The 7,414-nt window shown below is 42.9% G+C and overlaps 1 long non-coding RNA gene across 1 annotated transcript; it reads right to left on the bottom strand.

Moving 5' to 3' along the window:
- Nucleotides 1–768: 768 nt before the first annotated feature.
- LOC102489223 (uncharacterized) lies at nucleotides 769–7,070 on the bottom strand. Its single transcript, XR_001369620.2, has 3 exons — nucleotides 6,689–7,070; nucleotides 5,975–6,182; nucleotides 769–1,794 (listed from the first exon to the last, which is right to left on the bottom strand). It is a non-coding gene; the product is annotated as an uncharacterized LOC102489223 (long non-coding RNA).
- Nucleotides 7,071–7,414: the final 344 nt, after the last annotated feature.

Raw genomic sequence — 7,414 nt, forward strand, 5'->3', positions numbered from 1 at the left:
AATAGAAGCTTGTATACAATGAAATATTATCTTTAAAAGACTAAAGGAAAATAACTGCTAAAATATCTAAAATTTTACTTAAGAATAAAGTGAAAATAAAGCCAGTTTAGGCAAAGTCTGTAAGGCTTTAGCATTCACTGACTCTGACAAAAAATAAAACATTCAGTGATCCCAACAGAAGGGAACTCTTTATCTATAACAGAGGGGAAGAGAGAGAGAGAGAGAGAGAGAGAGAGAGAACCCTCCAATGAGGCCTGGTCACACAGCAATCTCCTTACCTAACTTCCTCTGTCCCATCAGGGTCCTGGACACATGCACATATGCTTAGCATGGCCTGGCCTGGATTTGACCCACAGTCATGTGGGAGCCAGCTTCTTTAACAGCTGTGCTATGGGACTGGCTCAAAAGTGAATTTTTTTTTTTTTAATGGCTTCTTTCTTCCTTGGATGCTTTGTAGATGTCATGCAGGTCTAAAAGTTACACTGATAAAGAAAAATTATTTAAAAACTGACCAGGACTAGGACCAGCAGATGGAGTAATTGTTACTTTGCTGGACTCCCACATGATTGACTGTGGTTTGAGTCCTGGACCCGGAGCTTTGAAACTCGCGCTGGGTGCATGGGCATGCATACCCAAATCCTGAGGGGAGAATGGAGAAGCAGGATTGCTGTGTGGCCATTCCCCCTGGGGGATGATTTCTTGCTTTCTGTCTCTGTCTCTTTGGTGAGTGCACATGCCCTATTGCAAAAATCTCTCTACCAAAACCAACCAACCAACCAATCAAACAAACAAACAAAAAAATTGACTAGGACTAAGGTCCAGAACTCAGAGCTCCAAACCAGAAGCAAAACGAATAGGGGCAGTGGGCTGGGGGTATTTGTCCAACATCACCAAAACCCAGAAAATGAAGATCTTGAGCTCCTTCAGTGCCAAATCCAGGGCTTGGGCCATTGAGCCAGCCTTCAGGAGCCTCTGGCTGCATCCCTCTCTGACAAGAAAGCCAGCACTGGACTGGAGGACAACGCCATGGAGTACAGACGTGGAAACAGACAGGTATTATTTAGCTGTAGATAAGATAACAGAGTGCAGCTAAGACAGGTTGAGGGATGGAGAGGGGCCGGGGGAGCAGTACTGCAGCAATGCAGGAGTGCAGCCCCAGGGTCCTGTGCTGAGTGGTGGTCAGGGTAGCAGCAGTTAGTTCCCAGATGGAGCTCCTGACCCCAACCAGGGCAGAGGGCTCACACGTCGTGGGGCCTCTTGGTGCACTGAGGCTCCTCACCCACCAGCTTGGACTTGAGGTGCTCCTTATAAGCCAGGATGTCTCCAGGTCTCTTAGTGATTGTCTGCTTCTCAGAGACCCAAATTTCCTGTGTGACCTGCGACTAGCATCCTCCCACCCTCAAACTCACTGATGGCATCTGCCAGCGCATCGATGATCTCGATATCCAGGGGACTGGTGTACTCATCCAGGCAGAGCATGGGGCAGGTGGTTTGCCAGAGCAGCCAGGCCAGACACACTCGGCATGTTTTCCATCTGACAGGTTCTGGAGTGGGCTCACCTGCTGTTTCCCAGTGAAACCACTTCGCCCAGTGATCCTCCTCATTTCTTCCTTCTCCTTGATCTCTGGGTAGCACGTCATCATGGACTCCAAAGGTGAGAGATCTAAATCCAGCTGCTCTTGTCGATGCTCATGGTAACGCCTGATTTTGAGAGTGTTTTCAGATCATCCCATCTGTGAAGAGTAGCTCCAGTCAGCATCTTCAGGAGCGTTGACCTCCCTGCTCCGTTGGGAACTAAAATATTATTTGTCTATTATAATTATATATAAGACTAGAGGGCTTTTGGTTGTAGTTAAGTTTTTTTTATATTTAAAAAATTTTGATAGGCTGGTAATCTTTGTTAAATCAAGTATGCATTTGAACATTAGAAGAAGTATCATCAACTAAATAGAAAAAGATTATTTAATTTTCAAAGCTGAAAAGGGTAAAAATGGTAAGGAGAGAGCTAAGGAGAAAATCTTAACCAAAGCAATAGACAAAGGAAAGAAGAAAAAGAGCAAAGACAATGTTAGACAGAAAACAAAATAAGTTTGTAGGAATATATTCAATATAGTAATACAGACAGGTTGGATTTGTCAGTTAAAGAGGAGAAACTCACATTTAATTAAAAAATATCCAGTTATATGTCATTTACAAGAGATGCAATTGTAATGATGCACAACTTTTGAAGGTAAAAAAAACGAGAAAAGAAATACTGAAAATAAAAACAAGCCATGAAAAGTTGATAGAGCAATATTAATTTCATATCAAACAGCCTTTAAGGTGAAATCAATTAGACCTTGTGGAGATAGAGTTAGTTTACAGCTGGACAAAAAAACCTGTATGTTTATCTCGGGATTCTTGAATGTCTAGCTTTGACCCTTGGCCAAGACAAGGGCAGTAGAATTTGTGATGTGCTGTTTATGGTCCAAAACTTCCCTGGTGACCCTCAGGGTCAGTTTCTTTATGGTATGCTGGATTGCAACTGACTTAACTGATTTGATAAACTGGCTTGATCATGGTCAGGAGAACTTAAAAGGCTCTCTACTGAAAACTCTTTGAGTTCTCCTGAAGCATAAATTCTTTGCACACATTTTGGTCATTTAAGTTTGACCCTGGGGAGCTTGCCTGCATTCTCTTTCTCTTGCTACATTGTGTCCTCCTCCTCTTCTTCTTCTTTTAATATTTTTAATTTGATTTGCTCATTTACTTATTTTATTTTGACCAGAGAGAGAGAGAGAGAGAGGGAGAGAGAGAGAAAGTGAGAAAGCAAGCTACCAGGTCCAGGACTTGAACCATGGTTGGCCATGTGGGAATGTCCAGTGCCTTAACCACCACACCACCTGCTGGTCCCCTCTTCTTTTTTTAATTGCCAGAGAGTGCGTGCACTCCCCAGAGAGGTAGAAAGAGTGAGGGAGCAAGAGAGACACACTCCTGTGAGTGTCTTCCTTCTCCTCTGTTTATCCACCCTGTTGGGACTTTGGGTATGCACACGCATGTACCCAGTGTGTTTTCAAGCTGCTGAAGCTGGGGTTTAAACTGTAGTCAGCCATGGGGGATCCAGCTCCCTTCATGTTAGGTCCTGGGGCTGACCCACTACACTGTATCTTGTGCCTTTAAAGAAAAGCCCACGTACACATACTCCGAGAAGCCTGGTGAATACTTTCAAACATCCGGATTGAGATAAATTTTTCAGAGATAAAGAGGTTCACTATATGATGAAAAAAATACTGTTTTACCCAAATGATGTAGACTCCTCAACCTTATGTAAGCACCAAGCAACATGATCTCAAATTAGACAAGGCAAAAATAGAGAAAAATTACTCAGGACAAATCCAGTCACTTCTTTTAGAAACTGTTAAATCAAGCACAAAAGGTTTTCCAAAAGTTCATGGAAAATATATATTATGGTAAAAAAAAATTCTGTGGATTTCAAATTTGTGCGTGCCAAAATAAATTTTACTTTAAGTTTTCGTAGACTTTCTGAAACCCACTTGACTTCAAAACTTGAAGTTTAGTTTCTCTGCTCTCCCTTTCACTTCCTGTGACTGCATCTACCTGTGGGACTAAGCCTTGGGAAGACAGAAAGAGAAGCAATGGGATTTCCCCTGCCCCAGCCCCCCATGTTCTTCGGACCCTTGTTCTTCCAGCCAAAGAGAAGGGGTTCCTCCCTTAGTTTTCCATGCCTGCACAGTGGGCATGGTCTTGCTGTCTGCTGCCTTATGGGATTATCCAGCATCTGGAATTGGAGAAAACAGAAAGAAAGAAAAACAAAACCACCCCAGGGACTTTGCCTCCCTCTCTTTGATCCTTAGGGGGTTCAGTCTCACAAGGTCTCTCCCCCTGGCAGGGAGGCCGAAGTGAGATGCTGGGAGTTGAAAGAAGACATGGGGTAATGGAGGCTTGTTGGATGTAATGTTTATTTTCCAGCCAAGGCAGCCAAGCCCCCTTAGCTGTAGCCCTATCATTTTATATGAGGCTGAGACAAAAAGTGACACAGTGCTGTGGCGTCAGCCATGGTTACTCGAGGTGCATGTGCGCTGTGGACCCTTACGTAGCGTATTTTATATGAGGCTGAGACAAAAAGAGGCACAGTGCTGTGGCGTCGGCCATGGTTACTCAAGGTGGTGCATGTGCGCTGTGGACCCTTACGTAGCGTGATTAATAAGTACGGTAAAAAAAAATACCCTGGAGGGAGCCAGCCTGACTCCATTTTCCCCACAGGCGCCTTGTCCTGCTCTTTGAACCAGGAGAGAGCTTCTCTTGGACCTTTTACTATTTGCACTAGTGCAAAGTTCTTGGTTTGGGGATGCTTTTGGGTCTAAGGCCAGAAAATAGCGGGGAAAAGAGCAGAAAGAGTGGACGAGTCTTACTCTGAGATCTGCCCCCGCCCCCACAATCAGCCGGCCGTCATTTACTTTTTAGAGTCCTCACATAATTGCTCCATGCATTCTGTTCAGGACTTTCTGTTACATAGGGTGAGGTGTGCTTACTTTATCACGATTGCAGCCACCCTGTGGAATCATTACCTTTTAATTAAAAATCATCAGTTTTATACTTTGTTCTCCCAGAGCCGGTTTTGTTCAGTTACCATAGAGTCCAAGCCTAAGGCTTTCCCCCTTAGCTTTAAAAATACACTATTGGGAATACGCATGAGATGATTTTCAAAAATTTACTGCACATGTGCTTTCTCTGTCTATGGGCATACGTCGCTAGTAGACGGAATTGCTGTCTCGGTGAACATGCATGTACTTTAATACCCAGGAGTTTTTCAGAAAAGATTTCTTCATTTGTTGCACATTTGGGTTTTTAAATGGAAAAAGAACAACCTGAAAGGCACTAGAACAGCAGGTTTCTTGTTGTGCAGCTTCATTTTTTGGCAGTTTCTTCCTACAGTTTTCCTCCGAAAGCATGGGATAGTCACCCCAGGCTCTGTACCCAGCCAGACTCCTTTTCAAAGACTGACTACGGTGCTAGTACAGTGCACAGTGGTTAACATTACACAACCACAGGGCTGACCTTTATTTTCAAAGTATTTTTCACAGTCTCAGAATACACCTAGGCAAAGAGCTTTGAATACATTCTCCAGCTAAAAGCAGCAAAGAGAAAACTTCCCTCTCATGTCCAGCAGGGCATGACAATAGTGAGTAAATAAAAAAAAAAAAAAATCACAGGGCCAGTAGGTGGTGTGGTGGTTAAGGGTTGTGGACTCCCATGTGGCCTACTGTGGTTCAAGTCCCAGATCTGGTGGCTTGCTTTCTCATTTTCTCTCTCCCTCTTTCTCTGTCTATCTCTTGTCAAATTAAAATATTATAATAATAAATAAAGTTAAATGAAATAATTCTTAAAAAAAAAATAAATGCAACTAGGACTGTTTTCCACATGAGAGCAACCATAAGAATACTGTTTGGGGACCAAACACTGTATGGTGACGTGGTGGTTGAGGCCCTGGACACTCTCATATGGCCGACCATGGTTTGAGTCGGACCTGGTGGCTTGCTTTCTCACTTTCCCTCTCTCTCTCTCTTTTTGTGTCTCTCTCTAGTCAAATTAAAATAAAATGAATTAATAATAAATAAAATTAATAAATAAAATAAAAGAAATAATTAAAAATAATACTGTCTTGAAAGTGACAAAGCATAATTTCTTGAGAAGAGTCACAACTATCATTGCTACCACTACCAACAACAGAGAAGAGAGGGGATGGGACGAAGAGAGAGAAGAGAAAGAGAGAGAATACACCATTCATTTAGTCAATTGGGCCTTTTTTATGTTTGAGAAATAATCATCCGTTGCTGTTTGTTTTTAAAACAGCAGGTGGCCCCTGAGACCTGAAATAGTTGAGTATGATATTTTATAGGACAGTGCAGAAATATAATTCCAGTAGGAAATCTAGTGTCAAGTCCTTTCACTAGGAAAGCAATCTATTACTTACATTTTCAAATCAGGCAGTCAAATGTACTATCCGAACTTCCCAGAATTAGTGTTGTTGCTGAGGAGTAACCAATGATACGGAGTCATAAGATCCAATTTTTTGTTAATCTTTTGCTGTGGGATAGCTAGCATAGGATTGTTGAGAGTCTTGCCATAGGTGGAGTTGTCTCTAGGGTCAGGAGATGCCTCAGTGAACACAGACTCAATAGCTGTAAAAGACGAAATAGGCAATGCTACTGAATAAGTTATTTTGAAAGAATTTGAGTTATTTTTTGGAGGGTTGGGAAAGAACAGGATAGAATTTGGCAATATTAAGAAGCCGAAACTTCCTGGTAAAACCATGTAATTGATTTTAAATGCTGTATAGTTTTTTCATAATACACTTTTTCCAGGAACTTTCTGAAGACCCCATGTCCCTGTAAAGGTACACACACACACACACACACACCCACACACACACACAAACACGAATGACATGTCTGTGTAAAGCCAGTTTCTGAAGGGTGAGACAATGAATAAAACTTAGAGCTAGAACTTACTATATTAGAGCTAGGGTGGCCCCACGTCTCAGTTTTCCTGGAAGACTCAATTTAAATCTGCTATCTGACACACTCAGTACATTTTAGCATTTGTCTCAGGCTTTTCATTTTTAGTGAATTTAAAGAAGTGCTAATACTCGCTGTGGTAGATATGAATATACACCACCCAGGTTTACCTTCAGGGAAGGATTTGCTTCCCAGCTGGAAGAGTATAGTCAGCAGACATGTCTAGCTGTGAGTTTCTTCAGGATCTGTTAGTGGTTCAGAGAAGATCATTCAAGGTCGCATCCTTTCCAGGGCAGCCTGCATCTGGTGACTGAATGAGGTGGGGGATGAAGGCCTGGCCATTTCACCCCAGTGGCAGAGGTGCTGCATTCTTACTGGCAATATTTGCTCCAGAGTTCTTTACGATGTTGACATGCATTTGTCAGCTTACGCCACAGTTCAACTTCTGCCCAATCTGCTTCCTCAACCTTCTTTACAGGTATTGATCCTTCTTAAACATCTTGCACTCCAAACTGTAAGGTCTGGGGGAAGGGAAAAGAAACATAGTGGAAACATCCCCTGCCCTTCAGCTTTTGGCCCGCCCACCAAAGTTGAACAGAAACTGTGAACTTCATTGGCCAGACAAGGATCCGTGGTGACCACGTATTGGACAAAAGCCCTTTAAGAACGAGCAGCACCCACCCTGCGAGGCCGAGGGACCTCACCGGAGAGTGCAGAATAGATTATGTTGGTTTTATTAAACCCCAAAGCCTGACTCTGGTATTTTCGCCTTTACCGCCTCTGACTTTGCCACCGCTCCCAAATCAAACCTAACATAAACTTCATCTCAGTATCTCTATCCGGAAAAGCTAACTGGTGACAGCTGGTAGCAGCACTTGGAGATAGTCTGATAATTG

The sequence above is a fragment of the Tupaia chinensis genome, unplaced genomic scaffold (genome assembly GCF_000334495.1).
Source record: "Tupaia chinensis unplaced genomic scaffold, TupChi_1.0 Scaffold144346_1, whole genome shotgun sequence".
Taxonomy (NCBI): Eukaryota; Metazoa; Chordata; class Mammalia; order Scandentia; family Tupaiidae; genus Tupaia; species Tupaia belangeri.